The sequence below is a fragment of the Prionailurus viverrinus genome, chromosome D4, assembly GCF_022837055.1.
Source record: "Prionailurus viverrinus isolate Anna chromosome D4, UM_Priviv_1.0, whole genome shotgun sequence".
In the NCBI taxonomy this organism is placed as follows: domain Eukaryota; kingdom Metazoa; phylum Chordata; class Mammalia; order Carnivora; family Felidae; genus Prionailurus; species Prionailurus viverrinus.
Window position 1 is genome coordinate 29335927 of NC_062573.1, and position 21143 is coordinate 29357069.

Below are 21143 nucleotides of genomic sequence, written 5' to 3' on the forward strand. Positions count from 1 at the left end.
TCATCTTCACCCCTTGGGTGAAGGAAAGAGGGCCTGGCAGAGTCCTTGTGTTCTGAGCTTTGTGGTCTGTAAGAAACCTGTGTGCAGATCTGATGCCCAAGGGCAGGGTGTGCAGGGTACAGTGCAAGGCCTTTTGTCTCCTTTGTTGGGGAGCCTGGGAGCCGAGGGCGTGCTGGGTGCCCTGCAGTGAGAGCCGCACACCTGGGCGGAGGGGGTCAGCAGGTGGGTTCTCCCAGCTGGCTCTCCCAGAAGGCCTCCGACGACGAAGGCAGCGATGGTGGGGGGCTGAGGAAGTTAATCATCTCATCTCTGCCCTTGGGCCTGGAAGGAAGGAGTGCAGTGGCCTCCTGGGGATTACAAAGATGACAATCTTCCCAGTTGCTTTTTCTGAACCCCTGTGTATGCCTGCTGCCTGGGTCCCGGGAGCCGGCCATCTCTGTCCTGCACACAGGCCCACCTTAACCTGGGTTTCTGTTCCCCGATGGGCTGCCAGTGCAGCTGACGTTAATGGGTTTGAGAGGAGAAACGAACCCCTGGGAGTCTGTAAGACCTTCTCCAGGAGAGGGGGAAGAAAAAAAAAAAAAAAAACGCCTATGGTCTAGGGCCTGAGAGCTGCGTGACAGAAATCTTGATTCAATTATTCTGTTCCTCAGCACAATTCCCTTTCTTGGCTCCCTGTAAGGGATGTGTGTTCTCGTGAGCACATGCCTAAGTACTTAAGATCTGTAACTAGAAAATTGAGTCGGCCCAGCTGTGGATTGGCCTGTGGTCTTCGTGTTCTGGGCAGTGCGGAAGCTGGATCTCTGGCCTCCTCTTGGAGCTGTGGGGGCGCCGGGGGGGTGGGGGGGATGATTCATGGCTTTGGAACTTCCCTCACCCCTTTCCCCTGTTCTAGACACTCGGAGCAGATGTCAGAAGTCTTTAACTCAGTGGGCGATTGTGCTGTGTTACCGCAGGAGGCAGTGGGCCTACCATCTCTGTTGGTTTATGGGGTTGGTGCTGTCATCTTTTCTGCCATTGTCACCTGCACTCACAGCAGATGTGCCCAAGCTGGGGTCCGGCTGTGTTTGATCACAGTGGAGAGGCAGGTTGTGTGAGACTCCCTCACAGGCCGAGGGATCCCGGCACAGACTTTTGGAGAAATTAAAAAAAAAAAATCTAGTTTGATGTTTATCACCAAACAGGTCCTGATTTGGCAGGGGGTGGGGGCTGTTTTACTGTGTTTGTGGAGCACGGGGGGGGGGGGGGCAGCTGTTTTACTGTGTTTGTGGAGCATTATACTGGCTTTTAGCTTCTGCTCAGCGGCCACTGTTCAGCTTCTCGTGCTGCTTTAAAAGGTATCGAGTGGGGGGCATTGAGGTGGCTTAGTCGGTTAAGCGTCCGACTCTTGATTTTGGCTCAGGTCATGATCTCGAGGTTTGTGAGATGGAGTCCCACATGGGGCTCTGTGCTGATAGCACGGAGCCTGCTTGGGATTCTCCCTCTCCCCCTCTCTCTGTCCCTCCCTGCCTTGTGCTCGCACGCACTGTGTCTCTCAAAATAAATAAACATTTAGAAATTAAAAAAGCTATCGAGTGGTCAGAATGCAGGTGTTGTTGGTCTAGACTGCTCTGTGCCATCAGATCATTTCTCAAGGACTGTGGCCCAGTTGGGGTATTGACCTTTAAGAAGGACAGTGACAGATTGAGATGTGTCCAGGTGGGTGTCACCTGGAATGGCAGGGATCTGGATATTACAGTGCCTGGAGAACACCTTGAGCCTCTAGGGTTGTTTCAATACAACAAAGAGAAGAATGAGCAGGACTGGACTGTTGCCTTCAAATATTTGGAGAGCTGGCCTGGAAGGTAAGAGGAATGAGACTTTGTTGTCTGGCCTTCAAGGCCAGTCTACAGCAGATTCAGAATTTCAGCTCAGTGTAAGAAAAAACTTGTAGATATGAGAGTGGTCTGAGGCAAAGGGAGCTACCTTGGTAGGTAGTGAGTGCCCTGTCACTAGAGGTATGTAAGTAGAGCCTAGGTGACCATGGGCTGGGGCTGCTGTATGAGAGCATCAAGGATCAGATGTAGGATTGGATACTCTTCGAGATCAAGTACTGATCTCCAGAAAGACCTGGGAAGTGATCTAGTCCGTTTTCCGGGGGCTAAGGGACAATGATTTGATGGTCCTGGAAGCCAACAGGATTGGGAAGAGTGGGAGCCCCAAATGGCAACCAGAGCCCCTTCTCCCCTTGCAGCACCAGGAGTGTGTTAAAGCAGAGAGGTGGGCAGAAGTGCCCTTGTTCACATCAGCAGACTGCCTTGAAGGACTACTCCCCAGTGCTCCCGGATACCCTTTCCCACCCTCCTTCCCTCCCTCCCTCCCTATCTCCCTGGATCCTGGCATTGGCTTCAGGGGGAGTTAAAGAGGCAGAAATTGTCACCCTTATCTTATAGGGGAGGAAACTGAGGCCCCAAAGAGTTCTGTGACATTGTCAAAGCCACACAGCTGGTGTGGCCTGGGGAGCTGGGAGCAGCTGGAGAGGCCCTGAAGGTCCCAGTTCCTTGGAATCCCCTCCCCCCCCCAGCTCTCATTACCCTCAGTCCCTCCAAAGAGATGCTTGGGAGGTAGAGCAGCCTGGGGCTGGGCAGAGCCTGGGGACAGTGTGAGGAAGAGTTTCAAGCAGAAGGGACTGGTCAGCAGGTTGGATGCTGCCGAGAGCGTGATGAAAAAGTCAGAAACCAGCATTGCTGGGCGCACTGGAGGGCTGGCTGGCCTTTTGCGGAAGACCACGGCACTGTTTTTCACAGGAGCCCTTGACAGCCTGAGGGAAGGGCTATGAGGAAGAGAGGCACAAAGGGCCAAGAGGAAGAGGCCAAGAGGAATCCTCACCCCCATTTCTCAGATGAGGTGACTGAGGCTCTGCAAGGTGGATTCTACTTTGCAGTCATCTCCAGCTAGGACTTGGGTTTTGCCCTGTGGGCAGTTCCTGCTGCCACTCTCATGCCCAGGCCTCAGGACAGGGGTGGGTGGTTACAGAGTCTAGTCACAAAGGGCCTGCCCTCTAGAGCTCACAGGCTGGGGTCAAGACTGACAAGCCCAAAGTCCCTCCAATGGTCAGTGTGTAAGATGGTGCTGTGATGGGCGGTGACACCAGAGGGGGAGAAGAGCAAGGCAGGGAGGGGCAGATTTTGACCAAAGGGATCCAGGAAGTGGCCCTTTATCAAGGGGAAAATAGTTTATACTGCTTCTGTTTTTTTTTTTTTTTTAATGTTTATTTTTGACAGAGACAGAGACAGAGCATGAGTGGGGGAGGGGCAGAGAGAGAGGGAGACACAGAATCCGAAGTAGGCTCCAGGCTGAGCTGTCAGCACAGAGCCCGACGCGGGGCTGCAACTCACGTACTGCGAGATCATGACCTGAACCGAAGTCAGACGCTCAACTGACTGAGCCACCCAGGCGCCCCCTGCTTCTGTTTTTAAAATCAAATGAAATTTAAATTTTAGTTCTTCAGTTACACCCGCCACATTTCAAAGCGCTCAGTAGCCTCATGGTGTGCTGAGTGGCCACTGTATTGGATGATATGGCTTTGATGCAAGTGCTTGGCGCATAGTAGCTGCTCAAGAAGAGTGCTTCTTGGTGGAATGGGTCAGTCACATGCTTGTGGAGGGTTCACAGTTAGTAAGGAGGGGGAGTGGGCAATCTCCTCAACCAGGAGGGTTTCTGTTTGGTATTTTGGGCTTCCACAGAAAGCTCTATTTGAATAAAGACTTCTGTAGCAAAAACAAAAAAGTTAGGGCACTGTTAGACTAGTGGATTGCCAGGGGCCCCTTTGGTCTAGAAATTCTAGGACTCTCCCCCGGGACATTTGCCTCCAAGATCAGCTTTGGGGATGTGGCCGCTGTGTCCTGATCTCAGATGAGCTGTGTGCGGCTCAGGTGGCAGAGAAGGCCCTGGGGCCTCTGAGGGCAGAGCTGGGGCTGGCTGAGGGAAGCTACAGGAAGCAGATTGTAGCTCAGTGCAAGGAACTGCTTTCAGATAACAGCCAGGCTAGGCCAAGAATGGAAGCATTAGGTTGGGAAGGGAATGAGCTCCCTGTCATCAGATGTGTGATCAGGGACTAGACAAAGGAGAGGCAGAAGAGCCAAAGAAGGCATTCTGATTTGGATCCCATGACTTTGAGACCTGTTACAATCTGGGTAGCAGGTGCTTCTGTGACCTCCTATGTCTGCAAGTAGTTTTCCCTACTTGTTTTTCCCTTCTGCCACCTGACTCTGAGGTGGCCGTCCACATGGACTTGACTGGGCAGAGGCCACATCGCATGCGTTTCTCTCCCTGGTCAGCTCCTTGGCACAAGGCACAGTGCCCAGAGGTGCTCAGGAGTTCTGTGGCTGGTACTGAGAGCTTTCGTGAAGTCTCTGGTGTAGGCCTCAGGAATCCCACTGGGCCAGGGGGACAGAGCCCGATGCGGTGCTTCCCCCACTGGGAGGCTGGACTGGGCCAGGCAGGAGCGGCTGTGAACAGTGGCCATGGGTGAAAGGGCAGCCCCAGACCCTGTGTTTCTTCCTGGGCCTTGGATCTCCGGTGGGGTCTCTGTCCACCATCTATCTCCAGGGCCCCCATTAAGGTCCCCTTGACTCCCCCCTCCTCTCCAACCCCCAGAATTTGAAAAGCTCTGATGAGCACACCAAGGTCAGCTGAGCGAGAATCCCTTTCACTAGCTCAGAAGGCTGCCGAGTCCAGGACCAGTGTGGACTGTGGGAGCCACAGCTCCTTTGTGAGGAGTAGAGGTACACTGCAGGTGGAATTTCTGGCCTTCTGTCCCCTGGCTTCTCTCTGCCTGAAGAGGGCACAGGAAAGGCATCCAGAATCCCTAGGTGGCCTGTCCTTTTCAAGAAATGCCAAGTCCAGCATGACTCTCAAGGAGAGGATTGGGGGGCATTTAGGAGGGGCTCCTGTCATGACTATGTCTACCCCTTTCTGGGGGTGCCTGTCTCTTCCTCATGTCTTTCATTCGGGGGTGCATCTTATCCAGTGTTATCTGCCTTTGTTTGTGTCCTGTTAATAGACTTTTTCTGTCTGCTTCTGTCTCCTGGTCTAGTGTGCATGCTCTCTCTCTCTCTCTCACGCACACACACTCACACTCTGTCACTCACGGTCTCACACATACACACGCTGTTGCACACCCACTCTCTCTCACACACTCTTTCACACACATACACACTCCCTGTCTTTGTCACACACTCTCACACACAGACACACACTGTCACATACATACTGTCACACACACACACACACCTCTCTGTCTCTCTCGTTCCTCTCTCTTTCTCTCACACATGCTCAGTCACTTTTTCTTTTCTTGTATTCACTCTTGCTCTCCCTCTTGCCAACTCTCTGCTCCTCTCTCTCCCAGGTTGGGAGCCCCAGCTCATCCCTGCTCTGCAGACCTCCATGGGACCCCACGCAGGGAGGGAAGGGCTTTCAGAAGCTCACAGACCGACCCCCTCCCCCACCACGGGCAGACCCTGATCTTCCTCTATCAGGACCCTTTTCCTTGCTGGACACTCCCATCCTATCTGCTGCTCCCTGGCTTGGGATGGAAGGCTGGGGACGAAGGTGCAGAGACCCCTCTCGGATTTGCCAGAAGGGAATGGATGTGTGAAAAGAGTTATCGGCAGCCCTTGATTCCACAGATCGCTCATCTCTGGAGAGCCCACGATGAGATGGTGAGGTGTTGAGGCAAGGACACAGGCTCACAGGCCAGGGAAAGAGCAACATGAGGAATCCTGGCGTGAAATCTTCGGCGAGTGACTTAATCTCTCTGACCCTCCACTTTGTCATCTGGAAAATATCCGTAGCACAAGCCTTGTGGGTTATTGTGAGGATGAAATGAAATCATACCCTCAAAGGGTTTAGCCCCAGGGGCCAGTCATAGTAAGTGCTTAATAAATGGCCACGGAGGAGAGTGGGGCTGGAGGGTGCGAGGCCAGTCACAGGCTGAAGTCAGGCAGTCGCTAGCCTTCTGTTTGGTAGCTGAAACTAGGGATCTGCCCACCGCAGTCTTCCTGTTTGTAAGGCCTCTGCTGTGGCATCGAGACTGAACAACAGTGCCCCCAGGTGTCGGCAGCAAGACGAAGGGCCACTTGCTTTCCTTTGCTTCCTTTCCTCAGGACCTTGGTCTTCCAGCCCCCTGATGGAAAAGAGTAAAAGGATCAAGTCTCAGTCCACAAAGAGTGGCCCTAGGTACACAAGAGAGGCTCCAAGATGGAGGGCAGAGGGCAGAGCACCTGGGCCTGGGAGGGCTGGAGGTGGGGTCACCAGCTTGGACCTCAGGGCTCCCCTGTTGGAGTAAAGGGCCTTGGAGAACATCTAGGACATGTCATTCCAGTCATTATCCAGAGGGGAAAACAGACTTGGAGAAGAGAAAGGGTCTAACCAGGTCACGTAGTAAAAATCTGGAAAACCCAGAGGGAGGGAATGGACTCTTCAGAACATCCTTGGTATCCAGCTGCCTTTTGATGTGGCATGTCTCAGTTTCTTCTGTCCCTTCTCTCCCATTCTCCTTTCCGGCTGCTGCCCCCACTGTTGAAAGCCACCAGGAACCTCATCCGCCTGTGCTGGGACAGAGGGGCTCTGACCCCTGACTCATCTCCAGGGCGAACCTCAACTCTTGACAATGAGCCTTGCCCTTCCTGCCTTGCCTCCCGTTCCTCTTCCTTGTCCCTTCTGTGCTTCTGCTCCCTGTGCGTTCTCTGAGCTTTCCTGTCTCCAGGCCATTCTCCACACAGGGGGCCCTCCCATAGGAGTGCTGTCTTTGAGGCTGGTCTGTTGGCCTGGCCTGGTTCCCAGAGCCAGCCCACTCCCTGCAAGGATTTTCAGTGTTGGACCAGGAGTCCTTCATAGCCAGGCCCAGGATGGAGCATTGGAAGCCAGAGAACCTCTGCAGAGAGGGAAAGGAGTGACTAGCATTTTGTCTCCGTCTTTCCTGGGGCTTTACCAGGGCAGGCCTCCCTCCCCTAGCCCTCCATGAGGTGCCCCCTGGAGGTCTCCTCAGGCTGCCCATGCAGGGGGCCCTTCTCTGAGTTCTTTCTTTGTCTATCTGTGCAGGGCTCAGAACCAAGGTTCCCGCTGGGAGGGGGATCACTTAGAAGCCAGGTGGCAATTCCCAGCCTGGCAGTCATGCTTTACTTGGCTTGCCTTGGAGTTAAAGTAATTTTTGATTAGTTACTGACATTTAAAAATCAGATTTCATGTGTGGATGTTTGGCTTTTCTTGGGGGAAAAAAAACCCCAAAACTCCAATCTGGCAACACTGGGCAGACTTTCCCACGTAGCCATGACCGTCTGTGGCTGCTGGGCCTGCGGGTCTCAGGCTGCTCCCTATTCAACTTGGTCTCAGTTATTCGTGCTCCGTTTTTCTCTACCTGAAGGCATTTGAGTTTCTGGAGTCCTAGAGTGGACTTGGAGGAACAAGCATGAGTCCAGTCGATGTAATAAAGCCTGTGCGGGGCAGCACCATGACCTGGCCCAATGGAGCTCTGTGTGTGTGTGTGTGTGTGTGTGTGTGTGTGTGTGTGTGCACGTGTGCGTGTGGTCAGGGAAGTAGGCAGTCAGTCAGGTTCTTAGGCCAGTGGTGAGTGGGGTAAGGCACGGCAGTAGGGCGAGGTCAAGGAGCCACACCTGCTGTAGCCCAGAAGAGCAGTGAAATCGAGGTTATTCAGTCCACACCTACCAGATGGGACAGGCACAGAGGTCCCAGGCTTTGCCTCCGGGCGTGCAGGGCGTGCTGAGTGGCAGTGGTGATAGGGACCCAGGTTTCCATCTCCCAGCCTGGCTGGCCACTCTCCGTGTCCTTCTGGCTGTGTCATCATTGACACTCTGAGAAGTGTCAGAGACTTTCTTGGTAAAGCAGAGGACCTGAGGCCAGGTGGCCAGTTGGAAGGGCTCCTTGGGCCTTTCCCTAGTGCCTAGGGCCTGTCCCTTGGGTGTGTGTGGGGGGTCGAGTTTCAGTTCCTCCTGGCCCCCGGGTCCCTGAGTTTCACTTTGATTCAGTGAGTGAAAGCCTGTGTGAGAGCCAGCACCACTGAATACCCCCTCCACCCCTCCCTGCCCCTGTTTTCATGCTTGCTTTGCCCACACCTTCCCCTCCCACCCCCCAGCTCCCCTTCCCATGGTCTGTGGTCTGGTGTTCTGGAGAACCCTAGGGAATGTAAAGGATAGGGTGACAGAGTGTGAGGGATCTCAGTTCAGGGAGCTGGTTCTGAGGTCAGCCAGAACAAGAGTTCTGGGGTCAGCTGAGGGGACAGCTTAAGGGATGGAGTCTCCACAGTGGACGGGCTCCCACTGGCTTTCTTCCCCGATCTGTGCCTGCTGCCCTGTGGGGCAGAACACAGTCCCTTCTCTCTGGCTTTGGAATATGGTTAAACCTTGGCCACAGTCTGAGGCTCGGGGCTTCACAGGGCTCCAAACTACTAGAGGCTTATAAGGCAGGTGCAGGAGCCCGGAAGGAGGGGGATAGGACCTCTGGGCCCCTGTCCTGACTCTGTGGCTAACTTACTGGTGACCTTGGAGGGAATCCCTTCCTCTCTCTAGGCCTATTTCCTCATCTATGATATGGGATCAAGGGATTCCTAAGGTTTTTTTTGTGGCACCAAGATTCTGAGCTTCTCCTAGTCCCATCTCAAATACTGTTGCAGGATTTTAGAACAATGGTTCTCCAATTTTTGGTCTTGGGACCCCTTTAAACTCTTAAAAATTATCAAGGACCCCAAGAAGCTTTTTAGTTTAAAACATAAAAGTTTAAATACTTGCTTACTAATTCATAAAAAATAATAAGGGTGCCTGGGTGGCTCAGTCGGTTAAGCATCCAACTTCAGCTCAGGTTATAATCTCACGGCTTGTGAGTTTGAGCCCCGCTTCTGGAGCCTGCTTCGGATTCTGTGTCTCCCTCTCTCTCTGCCCCTCCCCTGCTCGTGCTCTGTCTCTGTCTCTCTCTCTCTCAAAAATAAACATTAAAAAATTAAAGAAAATAGTAATAAACAAGTAACATTAAGTAATGTGTTTGAAATAAGAATCATATTTTCCATACCAAAAAATTTAGTCGGAGTGGCATTGCTTTATGATTTTGCAAATCTCTTTAGTGTCTGGCTTAATAGAAGACAGCTGGATTCTCAGATCTGTTTCCGTATCCAAGCTGCTGTGATACCACACGTCCTAGTGCGTTTGGAAAACTCCACTGCGTACTTGTGAGGGGGTGAGAGTCAATGAGGCCAATAAAATCTTGGATTTATTATGAAAATAGTTTTGGCCTTACAGGACCCCCTGAAAAGGTCTTGGGGTCCCTCAAGGGGTCCCTGGACTATACTTTGAGAATCTCTGCTTCAGGCTACTGGGGACTCTGAGCTTGCTTACTTATCGCTTATACAGAGAGGGAAAGCAGTTAAATAGTTTTTATTGAAAGGAAAGGTACCATCAGTTCCCCTTATTTTTAGCTCCTGAAGGCAGGGGGAGCCATGGAAGGTCTTTGAGCTGGGGTGGGGGGGAGTAACAAGACATGCTGGGCTTTGGAAATCCTCCTGTAGCACATTGGGTATGCAGGGCTTGCTCCTCTCCCAGGTGTGAGCTCCCACAGAAAGGCGCAGCTACTGAGGTTTCTTTCATTGCCAGCAGAATGTCTGTAGGGCTTGAGGTCTGACCTCCCTCCAGCAGGCTTTCTTCAGGGCAAAAAGCAGCCACCCAGTGCTCCCTATGAGACTGGAGAGCGGGCATTCTGAGACCCAACCACGTCTCCCCAACCCAGGTCAGCTCTGCACTAGCTGGCAGATCCCTGAGATCTCACGCTGGGCATAGTTTTGGTGGGGGGAAAAAAAAAACCCCAGGTAATAATATTGAATAGGAATGAAAAAAATGAAATAAAGTAGTAGGTTTGGTATTTATCTGAACTCCTGCTATTTGAGGAAAAGTAGGTCTGAAAGGCAATTGAGACGGGAGATTTCTGTTCTGATTCCGTAGGCGCTTCTAGATGTTTCTGGAATGCCAGTGGTTGGGCACCGGTGTGTGTGCATCTATGTGCATGTGTGTGTGTGTGTGTGTGTGTGTGTGTGTGTATACAGTTTCACTTTGGAATGTCCAGTTTTCCTCTTCATTGGTACAAGCTTATTACTTGTACTAGTCTTTCCTTGGACTAATGGACTAAAATGGAGGAGAGGGAGGTGTCCTAAGGTAATCTGAGAAGAACTGAGAGACCAGGGCTTAAAGGTGTTAGAGAAGATGCATATGAGAGAGAGATTGCTTGTAGTGTAATGAACTGAGCTATGTGTGAGGGGAAACAAAACCATGGCCCCTAGAGAAACTCAAGGAGGAGGATGAAAAGCGACAAGAAGGTCAGGCACTTCCCTGTACTAGCCACCAGGTGGCACCATTGACCCAAGACAGCTTAGTTGCCGTCCAGGGTTGGGGACAAGAGGGGTAACAGGGCAGCGTGTAATGGCCATGTGGGAGTTTGTAATTCAGTGGGGGGTGGCGGTGGCCAGGTAGGCTGACTATTTCCTAGAGACTTCTTTCAAAGCGTTTAGTCAGGGCAGGCAGAGGCTGGACCATCCTTGTTGGAGATCAGTCTGGTCTTTTCCTCACCTCCATGGTGCAGATGTCTAGATATAAACCTTTCTGAGAGTCAAGTCTTTGGTTCTATTCTAAGCCTTTACTGGTTGTGTGGCCTTGGGCAAGTCATTTCTCTCTTTTTTTTCTTCCTTCCTTCCTTCCTTCCTTCCTTGCTTACTAACCCCTCCCCCACCTGCCCCCCCCCCCTTTCTTTCTCTCTCCTCTTCTTTCTTTGTTCCACACCCAGCATGGTGCCCAGTGCAGGGCTTGAACTCATGACCCTGAGATCAAGACCTGAGCTGAGATCAAGATTCAGACACTTTAACTGACTGAGCCACCCAGGCCAAGTCATTTCTTTCTGAGTCTTGTTTTCTGCATGTCAAAATGTGGAGATTTGAACAGGCAGTTTTAGTGGTCTTTTGGGCTCTGACATTCTGTGGTATGCCTGAGGGAACACGGGAGGGAGTTGGAGTTAAATTCAGGATCATTCAGGGGCGCCTGGGTGGCGCAGTCGGTTAAGCGTCCGACTTCAGCTCAGGTCATGATCTCGCGGTCCGCGTCAGACTTCAGCTCAGGTCACGATCTCGCAGTCCGTGAGTTTGAGCCCTGCGTCGGGCTCTGGGCTGATGGCTCAGAGCCTGGAGCCTGTTTCCGATTCTGTGTCTCCCTCTCTCTCTGCCCCTCCCCCGTTCATGCTCTGTCTCTCTCTGTCCCAAAAAATAAATAAAAACGTTGAAAAAAAAATTAAAAAAAAAATCAGGATCATTCAGCTGTATTACCTTGGGCAGGTCACTTCCCATCTGTGGGGATTATAGTAACATCTCCCTCAGACTTTTTGGATAAAGTAGCAGCCTCGAAAAGACTTTGCAATCTTTTTTGTGCCTGTAGGACAAAGAGGATCGCTATTTATTATTTCCCCTGGAATTGAAGTTGGTCAGAGGCAAATCCTTACAGTGTAGAAAGTTTGTGCCTCTGCCTGTGACCACCAATAAAGGCCTTATGGCAGGTGCTGCTCAAGGTCACTGTATTTCTTGAATCTCCTCATTTCTCTCCATCTCCACTGCTACTGCCTCAGTCCAAGCACTCTCTCATTTGAACTATTGCTTATAGCTTCCTAGTGGGTCCCTACTTCCAATGTCTCTGACTTCTCCAAACAGTCCACTTTCCACAGAGCAGCCCCAGATGCACTTCTGAAATAGTTCTGATCAGTGACTCACCTAAAGGGCTTTTGCTCTTCAGCTCTGCCTGTTGTTCTCAGAAGCCCAGCAGACTTAACAAGGCTGCAAGGCCCTCCGTGATCAGGCTCCTGCCCATCTCAGGAGCCTCATCTCTCTCCACCCTCCTTTTTTCATGCTTATTCCAGCCACACCAAACCTCTTTCCATGTCTTGTTCTTTCCTGCTTGCAGCCTAAGCTTTCTGTGCATGGGTTGTAGGATCAGGCAGTGGGGGCTCTGATGCTGACTCCACCAATGCCTACGCATGTGACTTTGGGCAAGTTATTTGACCTGAGCCTCAGCCTGAGTTTCCCCATATATAGAATGAGGGCACAAATTATGCCTATGATTGGGCTGTTATGTGGATCATATAAGATAATGCGTGTAAAGTGCCTCTGTGTGTGATACATGCTCAATAAAGGATGCCTCTTATTATGGTGCTGTTCTCACTGCCTGGGAAATTGTCCCTTCTTGCCAACCATTTACCCAGGTGACATCCCAAATCTTTAGGATCCAGCATGAATATCACTTCCTAAGCGAGGGCTTCCTTGGTGCTCACTCTTGCTGGCTCCCCTGGCCCCACCCTCAGCACACAGAACCTGCCTGTTGATAAAAATACCACATTGGTCATTGTCTGCCCTGTGAGACTGTGTCTGCAGTGCTCATCACTGTTGCCCTAGTACCCAGCACAGGGACCGGTTCATGGTAGCAAATATGTACTGAATAGGGACTCTGGATGACATAGAAGCCTGGAGCCCATCTGGTCGGTGGATGCTGGCGGCTGTGTAGAACCCAGAGGCTTGCACATCAAACATCCACCCATTCTTGCCTGACCCCAAAGCCTCTGTCCTCTAGCCGCTGCTGTCTGGCCCCATAGAAAGGGTCTCATGGCAACCATTCCAGAAAGGAAGGGAGCTCTCTCTCCCTTGGTCTAAATACACGTATACGCGTGTACATATGCGCATGCACACACATACGTGCATGCTGGTGCCTTCAGCCCCTATCCTGCCTGCCGCACCTGAGCATATGTTCCAGTGTGTGGCCCCAAATCGCAACTACAACACGGCACAACCCCAATGGGTAGCACTTACTGTTTACTGTATGTATTTTATTAATGCATTTAATACTCACCACCACAACACCAGGTAGGTACTCCTATCATCCCCGTTTTATAGAGATTCAAAGAGATTGGGGAAGTTGCCCAAGGTCACATAGCCCCAACATTCAACAGTGGCAGTGCTGGGACTGGCACCTGGGTGGTCGCCATCCTGATCTTCCTCTCATATGGTGTCGCAAAGGATGGCATCAGTGGGAACTCCCCCAGCTCTCAATTCCATCTCCCCCCCCCCCCCGCCCCGTCCATTTCTGCCATCCTATCCTCCTGCCAGTCTGAGCACAGGGGGCGACCTTGGCTCAGAGCCTGTTTTATTAATTAGGTGCCCCACTTCTGAGGTTTCCCCCAGCACCGCTGTGCACACTTTCTTGTCACACCTTCAAGTTGGTCAGTTTCAAGCGCAATAATTGGCTGATCACACATAGGCTTTAAACCACAGCTGGGTAGTGCAGCGGGTGGACTAGAGTTTGGACCCAGCCCTTCCGGGTATCAGCTCTGCGAGCTTTGACAGGGGTCTTCTCTGAGTTTCAGTTTCCTCGCCTGTCAAAGGGGATAATAATTTTGGCTTTTCCTGGCAATTAAAAAATGTTACTTGTGATATTTCACCAGGCACTGGCATGTGGCACGTTTCAAAATAGCTATTATTATTTCTATCATCGAAGCAAAGAGTTGTTACCCTGAATTTAGATTCCTTGATGACCTTGTCGACAATTTTCTAAATTCCCAGCTTTTTTGTGTTCCCATTCTTTTTTTTTTTTTTTTTAATTTTTTTTTTCAACATTTATTTATTTTTCAGACAGAGAGAGACAGAGCATGAACGGGGGAGGGGCAGAGAGAGAGGGAGACACAGAATCAGAAACAGGCTCCAGGCTCTGAGCCATCAGCCCAGAGCCTGACGCGGGGCTCGAACTCACAGACCGTGAGATCGTGACCTGGCTGAAGTCGGACGCTTAACCGACTGTGCCACCCAGGCGCCCCTCTTTTTTTTTTTTTAAATAATTATTTTATTTATATTGCTAGGACTAATGATAGGACCATTCAGGCAAGGGGTCCAAAGAAAAAGGAAGACATACCCACCAGAATTTACACTGGCAGAACTTTAGCTCTGTATTCCAAAAGGCTAATAATTCGAGTTGTGGATGAGGACAGCTTGCAGAGGCAGGATGAGACTGACATGGGGTGGAGAGGCCTGGGTTCCTGACCCCAGTTCAGCCACTGTCTTGCTGTGTGATCTCGATCAGGTCCCTCCCCTCTGGGTCCTCAGTTGAGCCCAGACAAACCTTCCAACTCCGGATCCTTCCTTTTCCCTCCTCCCCCCCCCCTCCACTGCCCCCCTCCTTGCTCCTCATCTTCTCTCTCTTCCGTTTCCTTTCTGTCTGAGACACAACGCCATCCAGCACTCTTGAATGGTACTTTTGTTCTGCTAACATCTCTTTTCTGAAAAGGATGATTGGTCAGGTTTGTATCTTTTAAATGCTGGCACGTTTTATCAGTTAAGAACCTGCAAACCTCTCTCCCAAGACATAGCCTTAAGGAGTAGACAAGCTGCAAAGGTGGGGAGGGCGTTTATGGGAGACAATGGAGGAACAATAACAAAATCTCTTTGGGGGCCTCATGTATGGTCCCTACAGAAAATGCCTTCTTTCCTGAGAGCCCCCTTTCCTGCTCTTGCCATGACCTTAAGCGTTTTCCAGCTTGACTCCAGTTATGACTTTTGTCCCCCCTTAGCTCCCTGCAGGATGGGAGAGGGGGCAAGAACAGAGCCCACACTTGGGTGGCCCTCACCTCAAGGCCTCTTTGAGGTAGGGCTTGGAGCACTGGACTTGGAGGGACAGGGTTTAAGTGCTGCTTTGAGTGCTGGTGACATTGGGCAAGCCATTTTGGGCCTCAGTTTTCTTCTTGGCAAAAGAGAACAGAATGCCTTCCTCAAGGTCTTGTGCAGACTCGGTGAGAAGCAATGCGTGAGAAAGTACTTTGTAAACTGTAAAGCTCTATGTAGGTGTGAGACGGTTCCTATAATTCAGTTCATGAGCCTGTTCCCAGACTGAACAATTCCTTAACTCCTCCAGAGGTCAGTTTTCCCATCTGTAAAGTGGGGTCTGTAGTACCTAGGTCATACAATCACTGTGAGAATTCCGTAAAGAGTGCAAAACACCTGGCACAGTTCTTGGCAGTGGCAGGTGCCCAGGTCTAGGTCAGCGCCCTGTTCCTTTCCCTTTCTCATTTTTCCACAGCCCTTCCCCGTGAGCACAGCGCACAATAATTATGCTACATGCTTCCAAAATCTGGCTGCCAAATCTTCGAGCGGCGGCTCCTTGGCCGGGAGAGCTTAGACAACTTCCCTAACCTGCGCCTCCATTCTCGTCCCTGTAAAAAAAGGATCATAGTAATATCTGCTTCAAAGGGTTGTTGACAACATTAGACGGTGCCCATACACGACTCGACCCAGGGTCGGCGCCAGGTGAATGTTAGTGATTCCGCCGCCGGACCTTGCGCCCTCCGCACAGCCAGACGCGGGACCCCGGCTGCGGTCTCCTTCGAGCCCCCGAGGCAGGTGGAAGAGAGCCAGGCCTGAGCGGAGCGGGAAGGGGTTTATTCAAGGTCGCACCGGGATTCCTGCGCCAGGAGCTTTGAGGAATTTCCAGAGATTCCGTCGTGCCGCCTTGCGACAGAGAGGCCAGACCGCCCTCCTGGTCCGGTCCCCCTCGGCCCGGAACGGAGGGTACACTTCTCCCGGGAGGGCATCGGGATTTTCCTCCGCGGTGTGGAAGGAGAAATAAATTCAACCGCAGATTCAGGCCGTGGCGCAAAAAGAAGGGAGCGCGCGGCGCCCTCGGGAAGGAGGCGGCCCGCCGCCCGGCTCCGCCAAGCATTTGCAATTTAATTGACATTTGGCGGCAGGAAGCCAATCAGTATAAGTCAATTGACGTTCGGCGATAAAACTACCCGGCGGCCGGGCGCTCCCCCCGCCGGCGGCCTCGGCTGGGCCGCGGGGCACAGCGTGGCGGCCCCGGCAGGTAACGGCGCTGGCGCGTGTCTCGGCCCGCGAGGGGGCGGCGAGCGGCCCGCTGATTGCCGCGCAGCCCACGGCGGCCGGGAGAGGCCCGTAATGAATGACTTTATTTGCCGGGGCCCTGCTGAGAACAATTGAGTTTGTTATGGTAACAACGGATGCCAGCTTTCCGGGCCCCGGGGAGCGCGGGCGCGGCGGCAGCCGCGAGCTGGGCAGCGGAGCAGATGATGCGCGCGGAGGCGAGGGGCGCCGGCGGCGGGGACTCGGCCCAGCGAGTGTCAGGAACCCGGGGACGCTGCGAACCCCAGAGCCTGGGGAGGAGAGGCCGTGCTGACGGGCCTCCTGGGACCGAGGTGGATGATGCACACCGCTCTCCCCTTGGACCACAGTGCAGAACTGGGATGGCAAGATGCTTGTCCTACCGGCCAGCCTTCCTGGGTGTCCCCGCGGCCCCTTCTTCCCTCGGCCCCTGGGGCCTAGGGGCTTCTGGTCTGACGGAGTGAAGCTTTGACATCAACTTTTTGTCTCTTGCACGAGTGGAAAGTAGAAAAAAAGCAGAAAGGCATCCCTGCTTCGTTCCAGTGCGGTGGCTTGACAAATTCAGGGCCGGATTTCCGCCCAACATACCTGTGGGCATTGCCTCTATAACCTCCGCCCTGGAGAGATGGCTTTCTCTCCACCTCTATCCCCAGTCTGCATCCCCGGGCTTTGCCGCATGGCACCTCCCACAGGAAGCCCTCCTTGCTCTTGCAGAGAAGACTCAGTCGGGTGGCTGCCCCTGAGCCTCTGCAGCCTTCTTACTATCTCCCTCTTCAGACCATGAATTCTAAGGACAGGGACCACCTTCCATTCCTCCTCAGCACCCAGCGTGGAGCCTGGCACAGAGCACAGATGCAGAAGGAGTGGATAAGAGACAGGACCTCTCTCTTTCTTGTAATCTCTTTCTTTCCCCCTGGTTAGAGAGACCAGAGTTCATTCTCTCCTTTTTTTTTTTTTTTTTCCTTTTCCAGTTCTTTTTTCAGGCATGCTATCGTTAATTCACTCAACAAATGTGTAGGGAGAGCCAACCATGTGTTAGGTACCCTGGTACTAACGGGTCACTGCCCTTGGGGAGCTTACTGGTCAGCGAGAGAGGATAATGCAGTACATGTGATCAGTACACCAGGAACCTACTGTGTGCTGCATAATGGCCAGAATTCCGAGTCAGCTAAGCTTGATGAAGGCTTGCTGAGGGCTTTTCCCTCTGTCATTGCATTCAGTGATCCCTAGTGCCACCCTGTGACAATCACTCTTATTCACAGATGTACAGACTGGTGCTTAGAGTGTTTAAGAAGGAGCCCGATGCTGTGGAAGGAGTCTGGCTTGGGAATCCAGCACTAGTTTGCCATATGAGCGATGTCCACGTTCCTCCCCTCTGTGCCCTAGTATCCCCATCTGTAAAATGGGGGAGTTGCCACTGATCATCTGTGAGGGCCAGCTGAGGATGAGTGTGGTCCCCAGGGGAGACGGAGCCAGGACACAGGTCTCTGTCCCCAGCCCGCAGCCCCCTGGTCTTGCAGTGTGACCAGTGGAGGAGCAAATGTTCTTTTTCTCTCAGCCTTATGAGGCTGGCAGTGAGACTGAAGCACTCACTATGTGGCAGGCACTGTGCTCTCAGCAGCCTTGAGAAGTGCAGGTGCTATTACTGTTTTCCTTTTGCAGATGGAAAAAATGAGAGATGAAATAACCAGCCCAGGGTCACAAGGCTAGCACGTTGCAGGGCTGGGATTCAGACCCAGGCAGTCTTGTTTCAGAGCCTGTGCACTTACCTGCTCTGCCTGTGGCAGGGGGAGCACATGGGCCTCCTCCCCCACTCCCCTACTCTTTCACCTCACCCTCACCCCGGCTTTGTCCCACCTCCCCAGCGCTCTCAACTCCAGGCCCATTTTGCATGTTTGCAGGACAGCAGGAGCACTGATTTCTCAAGGTGTCTTTTCTTCCCCTGGCCTTTTGCTCTTTCCTTTGTTAGAGACCCAGGCAGGAAGGAGAAGCTTCTGTGGGACCCTAGTCTCCTCTTGGCTCTGTTCTAGCTGGATTATTGTGTTTGGGAAATGGGTTTCTAAAAAGGATGGGGGGATTCCAGGTGTTGGCTTTTAGGAGCAAGCTCTCACTGTTCATGTTGAGGAAGTACATTTATTTGAGAGTTAATTGTGGCACTCGTCTTCCTGTCTCTCGAAAGGTGTCTGGAGAACTCTTTCTTTCCCTAGATACGTCCCTTTTTCAGGAAGACAGATTAGGAAGATAGTCCCTGCCATGGGAGAGTCCTAACAGGCAGAACTGGAGGGGCCTTGGAAAGCATGTGCAGTGAATACCTGTCAACTTGGCATCCCCTCTTTAAGACAAGTATTTGGGGGGCTCCTGGGTGACTCCGTTGGTTGGGTGTCCAACTTTGGCTCAGGTCATGATCTTGTGGTTTGTGGGTTCAAGCCCCACATCGGGCTCTGTGCTGAAAGCTTGGAGCCTGTCTGTCTCCATCTCTCTCTACCCCCCCCCCCCCCCCCGGCACACACACTCTCTCTCTCTCTTTCTCGCAAAAATAAATGAACATTAAAAAAAACCTTAAACAAACAAAACAAATGTTTTGTAGTGCTTCCTTTGCTATCTGAAAATGAAATTTAGAAACAATATAAGCTACCTACCCACATAATTTTAAAAAATCAATTCAATGCCCCAATTGTGACAAAAGGGGAAAGAAAAATAAAATCATAATAAAATGGTGTATTTCATTATGTAAATGCTCAGGCATGACTACGCCAGAAGACATAATAAAGTAGTCAGTTGCTTTGCACTTATGCAGAGAATCACCACGAATGCAGCGGCTACAAATGTGGGCAGCTGTGTTTTTTGGCAATGCAAATACTTCTGGTGGTGTTGCCGTCAGTAAACTGATTTTCTGAAACTATGAACATGTCTGGATACAATTCCAACCAAAACAAAGCATAACCTTTTCTCAATTTATGTGATGGTTGCATTCCCGGAAAAGTCAGTGTAAATTAAAACGCAAGTTTGTGTCTATAAGTAAAACAGTTAGGTTCATGGCCCAGATATTTATAAAGAGAGTTTTGGGGGCACGTGGCTGGCTCAGTAAGTGAAGCAGGCAGCTCTTGATCCTAGGGCTGTGAGTTTGAGCCCCGCACTGGGTGTAAAGACTACTTAAAAATAAAACCTTAAAAAAAGAGTTTTCACGAACCTGAATGTATGATGGGTCATTCCAAAGACATGTGGGCTCAGGGCAACTCTTCACTGTGCTGAACGGGGCTGGGTACCCCCCCTGACTCTGCCCACTAAATGCCGTAATTCCTCCCTGGTAACAAAAACGCACAGATTACCCAAATTTCCTCTGATCTGATCATCTTTGTTGAGATCCACTGGAACAAACAGTTTGTCTCTGGGCTCCCTTCCTTTGGGAAGTTCTGTGACTCTGGTAAAAAACACTATCTGCATATATTGTGCACCTATTGTGTGCAAGACCTGGCATTAGGGAGACAGAAACATGAGCTGATTTCTATCCGGGTTGTGAAACATAAGCCCCTACTCCATGGGTGCCAAGCTCCCAGGAGCCCTCAGTCAGTGAGCACAGCCTCCTCACATCTTATCTCTACCGGGATATCCTCTGCCCCCTTCCTCATCCTCCCAAGCCCAAATCTTGGCTCAGATGCCACCTCCTCCTTCCAGGAAGCCTTCCCTGACCCCCCATTTAGTACCAGATGACTTCTGTCTCTTGGCCCCCACCGTCTGCCGTTTGGGGTTCTCTTAGGGCACTTTCCCAGGCTGGTGTCATAGCTGCATCTCTAGGCTTTGTCTCCCTGCCAGAGGATGGCTCCCTTGAGAGCTGAGATTGGGTTCCCTTATGGGGCTAAGCTTGGACTCAGAGCACCAGAAAAGATGGTTGGATGCTTGAGCCAAGAGATGCAGCCTAGCCCGGTATCCCTCTCTGTACGCATCTTGTCCTTTTAATTAAGCACATGGCTTCCTTCTCCTGTCCTCACTCCCTGTCCTCATCAGCTGACATGAGATGCTTGCTGTGCAAACATTGCGATCTCATTTGGGATCTAGCCGCTTGCTCGCTCTGACCTAGTGCTTGGACTCGGCACAATTTATTGAGCCCATTGCACAGATGAACTGAGGAGGTCACACAGCTGGCAAGTGGCGTAGCCCGAGCTGGTGCCTGCACATTACCATCTGTGTCATTTAAACACTTCCAAGCCTGGGCCTCTCTCCTAGGGAGTCATTCATCTTTTTAATGGCTCCTGACTCAGTGTTGGGCACTGTGGCCTCCATGGGGGACACGGCATGGTGGCCCCCTTTGACTTCCCTCAGGGGGTTCTGTCTCCTAGGCCCCAGGCCAGGCACGGAAGGCAGCATCGGATGCCCTGAGTGGGCCAGTGACCACCCTTTACCAACAGGTCATCAAGGAGCGGCTGTCTTCTTTGTACTTGTTTATTTTGTCACTTTCAGTGAAATGTCCACTTTTATCCATTCATTTCACAAGTGTTCATATTGTGCCTGCTAAGTGTTCTAGGTACTGGGGACACAGCGATGAACAGGATAGACGAAAACCTCTGCCCTCATGAGTGACATCTTCTAATAAGAGAAAGAGAATAAGTAAATAAGGAAAATAAGCAGCATGTTGCTAAGTGCTCTGGTGGAGAATGAAGCTGGGTAAGGGGATAGAGAGTGAGGTGGGGAGGGGGTGGGGAGTACATGCTGGTTTCTGGAGGGTGGTCATAATGATGAAATGACATTTGAGGAGGGAGGAGTGAGCCAACACCTGGGGAGGAACTTTCTAGAGAGAGGGAACGGCGGATGTGAAGATCCGAGGCAGGGGTGTGCTTGGCATAACTGAGGGACAGCAAGGAAGCCAGTGTGGCTAGAGCTGACCAGAGTGGAGGAGAGTGGGAGGAGGGGAGACGGGAAGGCCGGGCTGCAGGGCAGGGCACCCAGATGCTGAAGGGCCTTGTAGGCCATGATCCACTGTGGATTTTGCTGGGAGTGAGATGGGGCAGCCCAGTACGTCTAACGGGGAACTTCAGAGGTGTGTTTTGCCCCCGGCCACCAGTGAGTCGCTAAATTCGGCAGATTTTCGCTCTTGATTGTCTCCTGAGCCTGGCTCTGAACTGGGTAGTCATTCCCGTCGTCAGCTCTCTCCTGGGCTGGGACCATCATCTGGCCCTGGAGCCTCTGTCAC

General features: G+C 51.8%; 1 protein-coding gene across 3 annotated transcripts in view; it reads left to right on the plus strand.

Annotated features, from left to right (window-relative positions):
- PAX5 (paired box 5) overlaps positions 1-21143 on the plus strand; it is a 195641-nt gene that overhangs the window by 31023 nt on the left and 143475 nt on the right. The gene's annotated exons all lie outside the window — the stretch shown is intronic.